Consider the following 18257-nt stretch of genomic DNA (forward strand, 5'->3'; position numbering starts at 1 on the left):
TTTCAATCCAAGAACCATTGGGCAGCCTTAACAGGTTTAGTTTATCAAAACAGTATCAGAGCACAGCAGGATCTCACAGGCAGCAACATGTTAGCAGCAAGATTAGCTCGATATTTCTGATAGGGGCTGCTTAAAAGTTCAATATTTGTTGCAACTACACGCACTGACATAACTGATATTTCACAATTTCAAATGCCTCTCCCTCCTTCCCTCTCTCTCTTTCTCCTTCCTCTATCTCGTTCAGAAGTCTCATTCTCACTTCCACTGTCAATTTGAACATTCACACATCATTACTTTAGAAAAAGTCTTTAAGAGACAGTTTGAAATTTAGGGTTTTAATTTCCTCTTTGGGAAGTTCTGTCTCTCAGACACCCGCTGCGGGTGGGGACATGGGGGTTAACAAGTTTGTGTCAAATCCGAAGACCTTGGTTACTTTAACCCCAGGCTTCAAACCTGTTTTAAAATGACAGGCATCAATCTGACAGGACCCAGGTAACCAGAGGCCTGTTAAAAAAACAGGGTCCAGGAGATTAAACCAGTCTTTGGGGAATAAAAAGACACAACTGAGGTGGGGTCCCACAGCGTGCGGCCTGTGGAATAGGCCTCAGGACTGTGTGCCAAACTTGCAGGATGCTCTTGTTCAAAGTTCACCTTGTCCCAAACTATCTCTCTCTCTTTGGATGTTCCAAGCGAATAATAATTCCCTGGGATAAAAGAGACAGGGTCAATTAAAGGACGGAGAAAAAAAAAACGCTCAGAGAGATGGCACAGGAAGATTCCATGCGAATTCCTCTCCTAGTAACATCCAAACGTTAAACATGTCAGATGAAAGTTGAATTTTCAGACCAGACAATTTTGAATTCTTTACACTATGAAGTTTTAGCTGATGAGAAGACTCACTGCCTCTAAAGGTAGCCTGGTGTCAGTTGATGCACAGCAAGATCCCATATGGAAGCATGTAGCAGTAGCCACATCATCTGATTCTTTTCTCCTCTGCAATGCTGATCAAGTGTTAATTATTTGCTCTAATGCCAGAATCTAACATTACTGCTGTTTCACAATCTCAAATAGCTCTCCCTCTCTCTCCTACTGTGGAAGGGATATTGACATTCACACTGTGGACAAATTATGGAGCAAACTCATGGAGCTGCAGATTGCTCAGGCCTTGGATTCGAGAACACAGAACAACACAGCACAGGAACTGGCACTTCCACCTTCCAAGCCTGCGCCAACTCTTTCTGTCATTATTTTCTAAAAGTATCTTCTAAAACTGTTTTTTTTCCTCCAGACATCGGGTGGCTTGGATTTGGTCGTGGAGGTGGCCGAGTACTTGCATGTCTTTGGCGGAGTGTTAGGGGGAATTGATGTGCTCAGCTGCAGGGCGTTGGGGTTGTTTGGTGCGTGTGTCCAAGAGATGTTCACTGAAACATTCCTCAAGTTAGCGTCCTGCGTCCACAATGTAGAGGAGACACCAGCAAGATCAACAGACAGTAGATGAGGTGGGTGGATGTGCAGGAAAATCTCTGCCAGATGGGAAAGGATCCTTTGGGGCCTTGAACATGGAGGTGTGGTTGCAGGTTTTACACTTTGTTCGGTGACAGGGCAAGGTGCCAGGAGTGGAGGAGGGGATTGGTGGGGACGTGGACCTCACCAGGGAGTCATGGAGAGAATGTGGAAGCAGTCTGCAGAGACTGTTCCCTCCGTGACTCACTGATTTTAAGTCCACACTCCCCTCCAACACATACTCCTCTCCTGGTACCTTCCCCGCCTCCGCAAGAGGTTAAAGCCTGCGCCCACACCTCCCGCTCACGTCCGACCAAGGCCTCAAAGGATCGTTCCACATCCGGCTGAGATTTTTCTGCGCATCCAAACACCTCATCTATTGTGTCCGTTCACCCGATGTGGTTCCTGCTACATTCGGAGAACGGACACCGTCTCGCAGATTGTTTCAGGGAACATCTCTGGGACACAAGCACCAAACAAACCCCACTGACCTGTGGCTGAACACTTCACCTCCCCCTCCCACTCTCCCAAGGACATACAGGCCGATTCCGCCCATCCCCTCTGGAGGAAAGGTTTGTCCAAGGGAAGGATTTCTTATCCTGTCGTTGCTTCAAAACAGCAATTCCTGAAACGGGTGGGTGCAGAGAGTGGGAGAGAAAGAGATGATTGGAACTGGAAACGGGAGGAGATTTTCAAACAAATTACACAGCAAGCGGTCATTCCTTCATACATAACATCCCTCAGCAAACCCAAGTTCGATCAAATTATGAAAAAAGTTCGGGAATTTCAATCCCAGATCCATCAGGCAGACTTAAAGCTATGGGTTTATCAGAACAGTTGTTGCTTCGATCGCATTGCCACAGGCTGTCAGAGCACAGCACGATCTCACAGGCAGCAACATGTCAGCAGCAAGATCAGCTCCATTTTTCTGATGGCAGCTGTTTAAAAGTTCAATATTTGTTGCAAATACAGGCACTGACATAACTGCTATTTCACAATCTCAAATGCCTCTCCCTCCCTTTCTCCTGCCTCTCTCACGTTTACAAGTCTCTCTCTCTCACACTCCCAATGTCATTGTGAAAATTCACACATTATTACTCTGACATTATAAAAAGTCTTTCAGAGACAAGTCGACATTTAGGGTTTCAATTTCCTCTTTGGAATGTCCTGTCTCTCAGACACTTGCTGGGGGTGGGGACTTGGGGTGTTTACAAGGTTGTGTCAAATTCAAAGCCCTTTTTCCTTTAACCCCAGGCTTCAAACCTGTATTAAAATGACAAGGCCACAATCTTACAGGACCTAGTTAACCAGAGGCCTGTTAAAAAAAGGGTCCAACAGAGGCACCCACTCTTTGGGGAAATAAAGAGACACAACTGAGGTGGGGCCCCACGGAGTGCGGACTATGGAATAGGCCTCAGGACTGTGTGCCCTCTTGGAGGATGCTCTTGTTCAAGTTGACCTTGCCCCAAACTCTCTCTATCTTTGGATTTTCATAGTGAATATTAATTCCCTGGGATAACAGAGATGGATCAATTAAAAGAAAGAGCAAGACATTTTTAGAGATGGCACAGCAAGATCCCACAGATTGTCTCTCTCTCTCTCTCTCAGCAAGATCCAAACATTAAACATGTCAGCTGGAAGTTGATTTTCAGGCCAGACATTTTAGAAACCTTTCCATAATGAGGAGTTCTGGAATTCCCCCAACATCGGGGAAAAGTCTTTAGCTCTTCACCCTATCCACTCCCCCCATAATTTTATAAACATCTGTAAGGTCATCCTTCAGCCTCCGATACTCCAGGGAAAAAAGCCCCATGCAATTCTGCCTCTCCCAATAGCTCAAACACTCCAACCCTGGAAACGTCCTTGGAAATCTTTTCTGAATGCTTTCAAGTTGCATGACATCCTTCCTACAGCAGGAAGACCAGAAATGAACACAGTATTCCAAACATAGTCTAACCTATGTCCGATACATCCGCAGCACAACACCCACCTCCCTTACTCAATTTTCTGGCCAACAAAGGAAGGCATACCAATGGCTTCTTCACTATCCCGAGTACCTGCAACGCCACTATTAAGGAACTATGAACTTGCACTCCAAAGTCTCTATGGTCAGTAACACCTCCCAGGACCTTACCCTACACTGTCTAAATCCTGCTTTGATTTGCCTTCCCAAAGTGCAGCACCTTACATTTTTCTAAATTAAACTCCATCTGCCATTCCTCAGCCCATTGGTCCATCTGATCAAGCTCCTGTTGTAATCTGAGGTAAGCTTCTTCGCTATCCTCTGCACCTCCAATTTTGGTGAAATCTGCGACTTAGTAACTGTGCCTCCTATGTTCACATCCAAGTCATTTATATAACTGAGAAAGCACATTGGACCCATAACCGATCCTTGTGGGACACCGCTGTTTATAGACCTCCAGACCGATCCACTAACACCCTCTGTCTCTTCTCGTTCAGCCAATTCTACATCAAAGTGACTAGTTCACCCATTATTTCACGTTATCCAACCTTGTTAAACAATCTACCATGAGGAACCTTGTCAAGTGCCTTATTGAAGTCCATATAGCTCACGACCACCACTCTGCTTTCTTCAATCCTCTTCAAAAATTCTTCAAAAGACCAAGTCAGTGCGACACGAATTCCCATGCACAGCGCCATATTGCCTATCCCGAACCAGTCCTTGCGTTTCCCAATGCATGTAAGTGCTGTCCATCAGGATTCACTCCAATAACCTTTCCACTACTGATATCAGACTCAGTGGTTTATAGTTCCCCTTGGTTTTCCTTCCAGTCTTTCCCATCCACGTTAGCCAACCTCCAGTCTTCCGCCACCTCATCTATGGCTATCGACAATACAAATATCTCAGCAAATTGCCCAGAAATTACTTCACAGCTTCCCATAGAGTTCTAGGGTACACCTGATCACGTCCCGGGTTTTCATCATCGTTTCCGTGATTTAAAACATCCAGTACCGTCTCCATCTGTCATGTGGACATTATTCAAGATGTTGCCATTTATTTTTCCAAATCTCTAGTTTTTCATATCCTTTTCCAAAGTGAACACTGAGGCAAAATATTCATTTATTATCTCCCCACCTCCTGCAATTCTACACATAGACTGATCTTAGAGTGGCCCTATTCTCTCTCTCATTACCTCTATGTTCTCAATGTATTTGTAAAATTCCTTTGCATTCTCTTAAACCCTATTGCCAAAGTTATCCCATGTCCCCTTTTGGCCCTCCAGAATTCCCTCTTAAATGTACTTGTACTGTCTTTATACTCTCAAGGGATACACACAATCCCTGCTGTCTATTCCTGACGTATGTTGCCACCTTTAACATGACTAAAACTTTAGCTTCTCCAGTCCCCCAGCACTCCCTGCACCTATGCAGGGAGAGAGGGTCAGTTTATTATCCAGTAGCTCCTTGGTTCTGACACTGGGCTTATGTGCTGAGATGTGGTGTGGTGAAAAACACAGGAGGGAGATGCTTCAGAGGCAGAAGGAAACTCCGATTATATTAAAACATTGACAAGAAAATAAATATTCAGAACAACCAGTGCGAGGCATCAAGTGAATTGAGACTTGTCTCACAGCTGTTAACTCCCAAGTTCACCCTTAAGGCTCTAACTTGGTACAGTGGATTTTGACTTACAGAGAGCTGTTAATTACTGGGTGACAGGGGAAAAGAGAGAGAGAGAATAAACACGAATCCTGGGGTCCTCTCGGGTTTCCTTTCCCTGGGCCCTGCCCTACACCGTCAGCCCTGAAGCCCACCATTTCTCCCCTCTCATACTGAGCTGGGACAGAGGGTCTCGATTACCTTCTTCCCATCCCCAGAGTGGCTTATGTTGGTTTGGAGAGTGGTGGATGTCCCTGGCACTACCCCCAGATGGTCTCTCGGCTCTCCAGTCACATCTCACCAGTACATTGAGGGTTGTGGATGTGAAGATTGCTCGCTCTCCTTTTCCTGAGTCTGTGACTGGCTGTAGCCGATTTCCTTGATGCTGGTCAGACCACTTACTCAACAAACCCCAGAGATCAGGGTTCCCCAGTTATACTGGCTGGAGGTTTCCCCAATCTCCCGCCAAATCTGGATTGGATCATTGAGCTATTGTCACTCCTCTCGGAGCTGAATGAGCTTCCTGAGTATTCGATGAGTGTGAATGGTTCTCCAATTAAAGTCAGTGGGTGGACCATAGTTTTAAATGTCCATTATTTCTCTTCGATGTGTGTATGTTAAGATGTTGCGGATAGTTTGATGGCCTTCCCATTTAAGACAAACAGATTTGCATGTCGTACAAAAGCGTGGAGTACTCAGTATCTCTGCATCCAAGCAAATGATTAAAAGTTGAATGATTGTGTAATTTTGCAAGCTGCAGAATGTCTCTGTTGTTTGCTCTTCAGGCTGGTGCTTATTGTCTTGAAGAGTGTGGTGCTGGGAAGGCACAGCAAGTCAGGCAGCATCCGAAGAGCAGGAGAGTCGATATTTCAGGCATAATCCCTTCATCAGGAATAGGGGGCTGGGGGAAGGGTGCTGAGAGATAAATAGGAGGGTGAGAGTGGGGTTGTGTGAAGGTAGCTGAAAAGGTGATTGGTAGATAATGGCGGGGTGATGATGGTGATAGGTCGGAGCAAAGGGTGGAGTGAAAGGTGGGAAGAAAGATGAACATGTAGGACAGTTCAGGAGGGTGGTGCTGAGTTGAAGGGTTGGATCAGGGATGATGTGGGGTGGAGGGCAAATGAGGAAACTAGTGAAGTTGATGTTGATGCCATGTGGTTGGAGGGTCGTAAGGTAGAAGATGAAGTGTTCTGCTTCCAGACGTCGGGGTCTTGGATTTAGCAGTGGAGGAGGACCAGGGCTTGGCCACAGGGCAGTGGGGTTGTTTGGTGCGTGTGTCCCAGGGATTTTCCCTGAAACTTTCCTCAAGTTAGTGTCCTGTCTCCTCAATGGAGAAAGGATACCATCAAGAGCAACAGACACAGTATATTAGGTGGTTGGATGTGCAGGAAAATCTCTGCCAGATGTGGTAGGTTGCTTTGGGGCCTTGGCCAGAGGTGAGCAGGGAAGTGTACGTGCATGTTTTACACTTCGTGCGGTCGCAGGGGAAGCTGCAGGGTGATGGTGGGGTGTGGGGGGGTGGGTGGGGGGGTGGCGTGGATATCACCAGAGAGTCACAGAGCGGATTTGGAAGCAGATATTGTTCCCTCTGTGACTCCATGGTTAAGTCCACACTTCCCACCAATCCACACTATACTGCCGGCACGTTCCCTTCTGACCGCAAGAGGTGTAAAACCTGCACCCACACCTCTCCCTCACCTCTGACCAAGGTCCGAAAGGATCCTTCCATATCTGGCCGAGATTTTCCTGCGCATCTGAACAACTCATCTATTGTGTCCGTTGCACCTGATGTGGTCTCCTCGACATTGGGAGATAGGACACTAACACGCAGATCATTTCAGGGAACATCGCTGGGACACATGCACGAAACAAACCCAATGCCCTGTGACTGAACACTTCAACTGCCCCTCCCACTCCACTATGAACATGCAGGTCTTGAGCCTCCTCCACTACTAAATCCAAGTGTCTCAACGTCTGGAAGAAGAACGCCTTATCTTCCAACTTAGGACCCTCCGACCACATGGCATCAACATCGAATTCACCAGTCTCCTCATCGCCCTTCCACCCAACCTCACCCCAGAACCAACCCTACAACTTGGAACCGTCTTCTTGAGGTGTCCTATCTGTCCATCTTCCTTCCCAACTATGCACTGCACCCTCCACTCCGACCTAACACCCTCTCCTCCACCTGCATCTACCTATCACCTTCCCAGATACCACCCCCAGCCTCGCCACCAAACACCCCGTTTATTTTTCAGCTCCCTTCCCCCCGTCCCACATTCCTGATGATGGGCATATGGCCGAAACGTCGCCTCTCCTGTTTCTCGGATCTTGCCTGAACTGCTGTGCTTTTCCAGCACCAAACATTTCGACTCTGATCGCAAGGATCTGCAGCCCTCACTTGCTCCTTCACTGTCTTTCAGCTGAGACATTTGTGGAGGCCTTCCTTTATCTTACCCTTGTTCCAGACTGCTGCCCCTAGGCTTGCTTATTGCCTACTCTGTCTTAGCCAGAGAACTCAGTGACTCTTCGTTTAAATTTGAATTCCACAAACCCATGTCCAAGTCTGGAGTGTTTTAGTCCAAGGTGTCTAATGGGAATTTGTACCCCACCTAACACCTACCAGCCCTGTATTTCATCTTGGTTCTGTATTCTGATTATCTCATGTTTGGCAGCTTCCCATTTTTAGCTGTTTCTTCACCTGCGAGTAACTGCTACCAATCAACTTTTGAATATTCTTGCCAAATACCATCAAAATTTGCCTTCCTCCAATTTAGTACAACTTGCAAAACACTCTCTTGGCCAAATGAACCACAGCACATTCATCCATCTCTTAAGTCAATAGGGACAGTATGCAAAGTGTAAAAGCAATTAGATTCTATTTGCATGTTCGTTTGCTTCGGACCCATTTGATGACGACATTCTCGTGGCTGGTTCCAGACTCTTCTCGAGGCGAGACATTTATGCAGCATCCAACAATTCAATGTGAGTGTTTCATTAAATAAAGTCTACTCTTTTTTTTAATGACAGAAATAGGGTTTTGTGTGCAATGCTGCTGTCAGAAGCATGGACTTCATCTGAGGAAATACTTTCATGCTGATCACTCCACTGGAAGCATTACCTTCCCTCACAATATCAGCGATAAGGTGCACTTTACTCAAAGACAAAAAGCAGCTGACATCTTGCAAGTGGACAACCTGACAGTGAAGCATTTCCTCCCCACTGCTCCTGATAATGTGACAGTCTGTGTACTCTGTCGTCTGGTTTGCTTGCATTTAAATCAAAGACTTTAACTGTTGCATCATTTGTAACAAATTTAAGTTCCAATCATGAGCAATAGCTCAACACGATCTGATCATGGAATCCAGGGGAAGGTAAAAATTGTTGTTAATTAAAGGAAGACGTGTATAAAGCTGATGTTGGGTGGGAGGAGCGAATTGTGGGACAGTGGAAGTGTCCCAACCCGTGCTCCAGAGGTGTGTGTTAACATCTCCGAAGACGTTGATTAGAAAAAAAGGTTAGTTTTTCTAAAAAGCTGACGTTAAACACTGCTTCTGGGGATCCGGAACACTTTCGAATTCAGTAAAGCACGTTTAATCAAAATAATGCATTAAGAGGAGAGAAACAACATGAAAATAAGCTAGTGAGAGACAAAAACAAGTGTTTTAACAGCTTTCTCAAGATCAACTAAAAGGTAATCATAAAAGACAGATATGCACCGACAACTGGCAGAGGCAAGGAAACCTGCAATTGTGACGGTATGAATAACAGAGAAATAAGGATGATATTTTGGGTCTGTCTTCAGAGAGGAACAATCACTCCACTTCTCAATAATAGAAGAGAAGCAATGTCTTAGTGAAAATGAGCAGATCGATGAATTGGTCATTACTGAACAGAAGTAGTACTGGGAAATTAATATAATCCTAGAATCTGAAGATCAACATTCGGAATCCTCAGAATATTGGTTGCAGTGATCATGATCTTTCGCTGCCACACTGGTACATATTTGTCTTTTCTGATCAGCTTTTGCTTTTTCTGTAGAAAGCTTTTTCAAACAATTTCATCTCTATCACTGGTTTAATTTCATGTTGTTTTCTTTCTTAATGAATTTTTATCGTCCAACTGTACTGAATTTAAAAATGTGTTCTGAATCCCCAGGCCTGGGGTTTAACACCAGCATTTATAAACCAACCTGTTCATTCCCACTGCACCACAAGACACCCATCCCACCCAACATCAGCTTTATACACTACTTTCATTAATTAACAACAATCTTTACCTTCCCCTGGATTGCATGATTAAATTTTGTTGAGCTTTTGCTCATGATTGGAACTTAAATTTGTTTCAAATGATGAAACAGTTACAATCTTTGATTTAATTGCTAACAAAGCAGACTACAGATTCCCCCACCTTACCCCAGTTCCATCCTTCCAGCTCAGCAGTGTCCTCATGACCTGTCCTACCTGTCAATCTCCCTTCCCACCTATCCGCTCCACACTCCCCTCTGACCTATCGCCTCCATTCCCACCCCATTCACCTATTGCACTCTTTGCTACCTTACCCCACCTTCCTCTCTGACCTATCGCCTTCATCCCCACCCCCATTCACCTATTGTACTCTTTTCTACCTTCTCCCCAGCCTCCCCCCCCCCTCCCCCACTTTATCGCTCCACCTTGGAGGCTTCCTGCCTCTATTCCTGATGAAGGGATTTTGTCCGAAACGTCGATTTTCATGCTCATTGGATGCTGCCTGACCTGCTGTGCTTTTCCAGCACCAGTCTGATCTAAAGACTACAGAGGATGAAGACTGTCACTTTTTCAGCAGCAGTGGGGAGGCAATGCTTCACTGTCAGGTTGTCCACTTACCAGATGTCAGCTGAGTTGTGTCTTTAAGTAAAGTGCTCATTATCGCTGAGCTTATGAGGGAAGGGTATGCTGTCAGTGGAGAGATCAACATAAAAGTATTTCCTCAGATGAAGTGCTGCTTGTGACAGTAAGTATTGCATGCAAAACTATTTACCTCGTTAAAAACACAAGTGGAAGTAATTTAATTAAACACACACATTGAGTTGATGTTTGCTGAATAAATGTCTCACCGTGAGCAGAGTTTGGAACAAGTCACCGGTGCATTGGCATTAAATTAATTTCAAGCAAAGGAACATGCAAATGGAATCAAATTGTTTTTACACTTTGCATACTATCCCTGTTGACCTAAGAGATGGATGGACATGTTGCGGTTCATTTTGCCACAATGATTGTTTTGTAAGATGTAAATGCCTGGCTGTATCAAAAGGAGAGGCCCAACAGGGACAGTGACATAAGTTGAGGACTCAAGGGCAGAGTCATTAATTGGTTCAGAGTAGAGATGGTTCAGATTGGTGACTCTTTTTTTATGCTTCTCTCTGTCTGTTTAACTTCATTTGCTGAGGGATGGACTAGAACTTGCTGCCACGATGCAGTGGGGAAGACCACTATCTCAGGTCTTCCTGTTGAAGGGAAATTGGGGTTCGCTCAGTTATCAGACCCTCCCAGTGATTCCCGTAGGTATAATTTTGTGCGTGTAAGAGAGCGTTTTTGGTTTTTGGTTCAAGTCATTTCCAATGTTTTGTTTGTTTACTTGAACAGAATATTCTTTGTTGTAAAATCCTTTACTGTCACAGAGAGAATAGGGCCCCTCAAAGATCAGCAAAGCGGCCTTTGTGTGGAGCCACAGAAAATGGAGGAGATACTAAATGAATATTTTGCCTCAGTATTTATTGTGGAAAAGGGTATGGAAGATGGAGACTGTAGGGAAATAAATGGTGACATTTGCAGAATGTCCATATTAAACAGGAGGAAGTGCTGGATGTCTTTAAATGGGTAAATGTGGATAACTCTCCAGGACCTGATCAGGTGTACCTTAGAACTCGGTGGGAAGCAAGGGAAGTGATTGCTGGCCTCTTGCTGAGATATTTGTATCATCGTTAGCCACAGGTGAGGTGCCAGAAGACTGGAGGTTGGCTAACATGGTGCCACTGTTTAAGAAGAGTGGTAAGGACAAGCCAGGGAACTATAGACCAGTAAGCCAGACGTTGGTGTTGGTAAGATGTTGGAGAGAATCCTGAGGGACATCATGTCCATATATTTGGAAAGGCAAGGACTGCTTCGGGATAGTCAACATGGCCTTATGTGTGGGAAATCATGCCTCACAAGTTTGATTGAGTTTTTTGAGGAAGTAACAAAGTGGATTGAAGAGGGCAGTGCGATAGATGTGATCTATGTGGACTTCAGTTAGGCGTTCGACAAGGTTCCCCATGGGAGATTGATTAGCAAGGTTAGATCTCATAGAATACAGGGAGAACGAGCCATTTGGATACAGAACTGGCTCAAAAGTAGAAGACAGAGGGTGGTGGTGGAGGGTTGTTTTTCAGACGAGAGCCCTGCGACCAGTGGAGTGCCACAAGGATCAGTGCTAGGTCCTCTACTTTTTGTCATTTCAAGAAGGCGTTTGGTATGCTTTCCCTTATTGGTCAGAGTGTTGGGTACAGGGGTTGGGAGGTCATGTTGCGGCTGTACAGGACATTGGTTGGGCCACTGTTGGAATATTGTGTGCAATTCTGGTCTCCTTCCTATCGGGTAGATGTTGTGTAACTTGAAAGGGTTCAAAAAAGATTTACAAGGATGTTGCCAGGGTTGGAGGATTTGAGGTATAGGGAGAGGCTGAATAGGCTGGGGCTGTTTTCCTTGGAGCGTCGGAGGGTGAGGGATGACCTTATAGAGGTTTACAAAATTATAAGGGGCATGGATAGTTTAAATAGGCAAAGTCTTTTTTCCCTGGGGTCGGGGAGTCCAGAACTAGAGGGCATAGGTTTAGGCTGAGAGGGGAAAGATATAAAAGAGACCTACGTGGCAACCTTTTCACACAGAGGGTGGTACGTGTCTGGAATGAGCTTCCAGGGGAAGTGGTAAAGGCCGATACAATTGCAACATTTCAGAGGCATTTGGATGGTGATATGAATAGGAATGGTTTGAGGCATGTGTCTCGGGTGCTGGCAGGTGGGACTCGATTACGTTGGAATATCTGGTCGGCATGTACGGGTTGGATCAAAGGGTCTTTTTTCCATGCTGTACATCTCTATGACTTATGACAGGCTCTGAATGAGACTGTTTGCAGTGACAGTATGGTCACTGAGGGGTGTGTAGATATGGACAGGCTCTCTATGAGACTGTTTGCTGTGACTGCATGGTTACTGGGAGTTGGGAGCAGGGTCAGTGTGAGATTGTTTGCTGTCATCTCGTAGTTGCTGGATGGTCTATAGATCAGGTCAGAGTCACTGTGAGACTGTTTACAATCGCGGTATATTAACTGGCGGGTGTGTCGATGAGGCCACGGTCACTGACAGACCGTTTACATTAACCGTACAGTTACTGAGAATGTGTAGTTGAGGCCAGACTCACTGTCAGACTGCTTACAGTGATATCATACTTTCTGGGAGGTGTGTCAATGAGGTCACGCTCAGTGTCAGACTGTTGAGGGTTCCCTTGTGGGGATGAGTCCAGCACATTCTGTGTTTTGACTGGAGAGTTGCAGAATAGCATGTGCCCTGATTGAACATCCTCGGATTCTGTGAGGATGAGAAAGGGGTGATGCTGAGAGGCTGTGTCCCCAGTGGGAGAAACAAGAACCAGGGGGCGCACTTCAGAGTAAGGAGTCTCCCATCAAAGACTGGGAAGAGTGAAAATTCATAGAATATTCTAGCGCAGTTCAGGCCCGATATCCCTCGATGTTGCACTGACCTGTGAAAATGGTCCAGAGCCCATCTATCCTACACTATTGTATTTTCATCCATATGTTTATCCAAAGACCAGTTAAATGCCCTTAAAATTGGCAAGTCTACTACTGTTGTAGGCAGTGCACTCCACGCCCATGCTACTCCCTGAGCAAAGAAACTACCTCTGGCATCTGTCTTACATCTATCATCCCTCAGTTTAGAGCTACATCCACTCGTGCTGGCCATCACCTTCTGAGAGAAAGGCTCCCCTTGTCCATCCCATCTAACCTTCTGATTATCGTAAATGCCTCAATTAAGTCACCTCTCGATATTCTTCTCTCTAACAAAAACCTCAATTTCATCAGCCATTCCTCATAAGGCCTGCCCTGCATACCTGGCAACATGCCAGTAAATCTCTGCAAACTTTCCAAAGCTTCCACATCCTTCCTATAATGCAGTGATTAGATCTGTCCACAATACTCCCAAATGCGGCCTTACCAGAGTTTCGTACCGCTGCAGCATGACCTTGTGGCTCTGAAACTCGATCCCTCTACCAACAAAAGCGAACACACCGTTTGTCATCTTCACAACCCTATCAATCTGTGTGGCAACTTTCAGGGGTCTATGTTCATGGAGACCGAGATCTTTCTGTTCTTCTACGCTACCTAGATTCTCACCATTAGCCCAGTACTCTTTATTTCTGTTACTCCTTCCAAAGTGAATCACTTCACACTTTTCCACATTAAACCCCATTTCCCATCTCTCATCCCAGTTCTGCACCTTATCTATGTCTCTCTGTAACCAGCAAGTTCCTTCAGGAGTGTCCACAGCTCCAATAATAACCTTAGTCTCACCGGCAAATTTACCAACCCAACCTACGCGCTCATCAAGGGAATTTTTAAAAAATGGCAAACAACAGTGGCCCCAAAACAGATCCTTGCAGAACCCCACTAGTAACTCAACTCCAGGATGAAGATTTTCCCTCAACCACCATCTTCTTTCAACTCGCCAATTTCTGATCCTATCCATTAAACCACCCTCAATCCCATGCCTCCGTCTTTTGTGCAATAGCCTACCGTAGGGAACCTTATCAAACACCTTACTGAAATCCATATTCACCACATTAACCGCTTTGCCCTCATCCACCTGTCTGGTCATCACCTCATCGAACTCAATAAGATTTGTGAGGCATGACCTACCCTTCACAATATCATGTTGACTATCCCTAAACAATGTATTTCTCTGTCAATTATTATAAATCCTATCTCTTCTCCAAAATTTTACCCACAGACGACGTAAGGCTCAATGGTCTTCAATTACCAGGGTTGTCTCAACTCTCCATCTTGAACAAGGGAGCAACATTAGCCATTCTGCAGTCTTCTGGCACTATTCCTGTAGACGATGACGACATAAAGATCAAAGCCATGGACTCGGCAGTCTCCTCCCAGGCTTCCCAGAGAATCCTCGGATAAATCACAGCCGACCTAGACTTATCCATTTTCACACACTCCAGAATTGCAAAGGCATCCTCCTTGTGAACCTCAATCCTGTCTAGTCTCGCCTCAGTATTCTCCTCGACACCATTGTCTTTTTCCAGTGTGATTACTGACAAAAAATATTCATTTAGCGCTTCCCTTATCTCCTCGGACTTCACGCACAACTTCCCACGACTATGCACCGAATCGTTCTCTGGTCATTCTTTCATTCCTGATATACCTATAGAAGGTCTTAAGGATTTCTTTGATCCTAGCTGCCAACGACTTCTCTTGTTCCTTCCTGGCCCTTCTTAGCTCTCTCTTCAGTTCATTCCTGTCTAATTTGTCACTCTGAAGTGCCCCAACTGAGCCATCACGTCTCATCCAAAACATAAGCCTTCTCCTTCCTCTTGAAAAGAGATTCAACTTCTCTTTTAATCCACTGATCCCTCACTCAACTACTTCCTCCCTGTCTGACAGGTGCATACTTATCAAGGGCACGCAATAGCTGTTCCTTGAATAAGCTACACATTTCAATTGTGACCATCCTCTACAGTTTCCTTTCCCATCCTATGCATCCTAACTGTTACCTAATTACATCATCATTGCCTTTTACCAGCAATTTCTCTTGCCCTGCGTTATATACCTATCCCTTTCCATTGCTAAACCAAACATAGCCAAATTGTGGTCACTATCAACAAAGTGCTCACCTACCGCCAAATCTAACACCTGGTCTGGTTCATTACCTAGTACCAAAGCCAATATGGCTTTGCCCCTTGTTGGTTTCTCTATATACTGTATCAGGAAACCATCCTGCATGCATTGGACAAAAACTGACCCATCTAAAGTACTCGAACTATTGTATTTCCAGTCAATATTTTGAAAGTTAAAGTCACCCATAAAAACTACCCTATTACTCTTGCTCCTATCCAGAATCATCTTTGCTGTCCTTTCCTCTACATTTCTGGAACTATTTGGAGGGCTATAGAAAACTCCCAACAGGGTGACCTCTCCTTTCCTGTTCGAACCTCAGCCCATACTACCTCAATTCCTTCCCATGCATGGTTGTGGGGCTGTGGAATTCTCTTCCCAAGAGAGCAGGAAGAATGGGTCACTGAAGGTATTCCCAGCTTAGTGGCTTAGGGGCCATCGGGAAGGTGAGGTTAATGCTGCTATGAAGTGTCCAAAATGATCTTTTTAAAAATTATAGATAATAAAAATCTGACCTGTGTTGGGATGGACATTGCCCTAAAGGAGAATGTGAATAACTAGGGACCACGACAGGGCTGGAGTCTTGCCTGGAGGGAAACCATGTGACTTGTTCTAAATCTCGGTCTCCTACAGCAAGAAGAGAGGGTTTTTCTGGAACGTTTCAACCCAGGGACGGACAGATGGGTTATTTTGCGCAGCCTTTGGTATGAGCCAACACAGGAAGATTCAGACCGTATGTTTCCAGAGAGTGTGACCTTTCTCCCTCAGAGGAGAGACTCTCAGCAGTTCATGTACAGCACGCAGGCTGGGATTCAGGGAAGTGAGCGGTTCAGTAGAAAAGCAGAATGATCAGTTCTGCTCATTTTCGAGGTGGGAGTTTAATTATTTATCTTTTATTTTTAAGAAGTGTGTTTTATCTTGACTTTTCTTCATGCTCCTGAACAATCTCCCAGTCTGTATTATCTTAGGCACATTACTTTTTCAGCACCTACACTGCTGGTTTACAAAAAGGAGGTTTTTTCCAGAAACTCCCTTGTGTCTCTCCCCGTGCATAGACAGAATGATATTACAAGGCAGGAGCAGGTGTGGAATGCACTTCCTCACAGTATGTGGTGGGATAACCAGCTGCAGGTTCACAGAGGGCTGGGGAATAATTGTTCCCATTGTATCTCTTTAAACAGTCGATTTAGCAGATTCAAACTCAGCTGCTTCACCAGGAAAGACACCGAGGTCTCCATCTCAGTGCCTGCACATCGACAAAACCGTTTGTGAAATATCCAACATTCTCAAATCGAGAGGCTGCCACATTGCATCTGAGGATTGGAGGATGGGCGGGTGAGCCGGAGTCTCAGCTTTCCAGAAAAATCCCTTGGGATTTCCAGAGCAATGTCTGACCTACTCAGTTATTGACTGGACCGAGGAGGGCCCAGCAGTTTAACTTCTCCAATCATTGGAGCTGCACAATGGGTGGTTTTCGTTCAATTCATCACATTCAAATGATAACCGTGACTTTTAGAATAACCTTTCCCTGTCTGATATGAATACCCTGTGACACAGCCCGTTGAGAGCATTTACAAATTGCATGCTCCTCATATTTACAAATTTTCCTTATCATTTGGGTAGCCATTGCTCGAAAAGGGATTTATTGAGAACCTGTTTATTTGGATGCAGAGGAATTGTGAGCTGTGCTGCATTAATGTTTCCCCCAGTGTTGTTTTATGGTCCCATTTTCTACTCCACCCTCCTTCATCCACTCACCTTCCTTTTAATTTGTCGAACGCCTGCTAGATTTTGAACATTTATGCGGTCTGGTGGAATCACGCAGGCCTGAAATATTTCTCCCAGAAGTTAGCAGCACTTTCAGATACAAGTACGAAGATGAGACAGTGAGGTTATATCAGTGTGTGTAGCAAACAGTGAACTGACACTGTCCCAGCAATCCTACTTAGAAATTATTGTCTGTTTGCCAGATCAAGAAAAACTGAGCTCAGATTAGGTCACCATTTTCTAAGCCATTTCTTCAACGCTTATTTTCACAGAATCTCTATGGTGTGGAAGCACGTCATTAGGTCGATCCCAGTTCACACTGACCCTCCGAAAAGGATCCCACCCAGACCCATTCCCCCCAGCATTTCCCGGTAATCCTGATTTCCCGTGGTTAATCCAGCTCGCCTGCACATCCCTGGACACGATGGACAATTTAGCATGGCTGATTCACCTAAGCTGCAAATCTTTGTATTGTGGGAGGAAATCGGAAGACCCAGAGGAAACCTACACAAACACGGGGAGAACGTACGAACTCCACACAGTCACCTGAGGCTGGAATCGAACCCGGGTCCCGAACACTGTGAGGCAGCAGGTGCTGACCACTGAGACACTGTGCCACGCTGAACAGGAGCAGAATCTAGTTTCCAACTCCAGGGAGAGGTGAGAGGTTAAAGTGTCTCAGAGTTCTCGACATATTGTGTGCTTTGTTAATCAGGCTGTTTGATGACTGAATAGGAGAAGGTGAGGACTGCAGATGTTGGAGCTCAGAGTCGAGAGCGTGGTGTTGGAAAAGTACAGCAGATCAGGCAGCATCCGAGGAGCAGGCGAATCGATGTTTCAGACCTCATGAAGGTCTTAGTACTGAAACGTCGACTCTCCTGCTCCTCGGATGCTGCCTGACCTGCTGTACTTTTCCAGCACCACACTCTCGAGTTTGATAATTGAACTGAAAGTAAATGACACAACAACAAAGTGAATGCAGCATTAGGGAGACTTGACTGGATGAGTTCAATTCTCAGAGAATGTAAGGCCGAGTTGTTTACGTTTGTTATGAACCAGATGAAACCCCCTCAAAACATTTCAAGGAGTCAGTCTCTGGATATGTCAGATAATGCGTCCCGGATGTGAGTTGATTGGTTAAACTACTGGGCTGTAAACTTATACTTATACTGCAGTTCAAATGCAAACAAAGGAGCATTCGCAAAATAACGTGTGATTTAACTGCTATTCACACTGTTCCAGTGTAGCAGCATCCCAGAAATACACCCTTTGTAAAGGCCAATTCAGCAAAACTCATTTCCTTCACTTGTTCGAACAAAACATGAAACAGGTAGGACAGGTCAAATACATATAATTAGCTGTATAATTGCATAAAATACTGATTACAGCCCATTCTGGGGAATTTTAATTCTTTCCCGGTTATGAGGAAA

General features: G+C 45.2%; 1 long non-coding RNA gene across 1 annotated transcript in view; it reads left to right on the plus strand.

Annotated features, from left to right (window-relative positions):
- LOC148134883 (uncharacterized) overlaps window positions 1–14238 on the plus strand; it is a 44982-nt gene extending 30744 nt beyond the window's left edge. Inside the window, exon 3 of the long non-coding RNA XR_015755643.1 lies at window positions 14165–14238. This is a non-coding gene — a long non-coding RNA (uncharacterized LOC148134883). The remainder of the gene's footprint in view (window positions 1–14164) is intronic.
- Window positions 14239–18257: the final 4019 nt, after the last annotated feature.

Source organism: Chiloscyllium plagiosum, unplaced genomic scaffold, assembly GCF_037043375.1.
Source record: "Chiloscyllium plagiosum isolate Xiang-an unplaced genomic scaffold, Cpla_swu_hap1 HiC_scaffold_52, whole genome shotgun sequence".
In the NCBI taxonomy this organism is placed as follows: Eukaryota; Metazoa; Chordata; class Chondrichthyes; order Orectolobiformes; family Hemiscylliidae; genus Chiloscyllium; species Chiloscyllium plagiosum.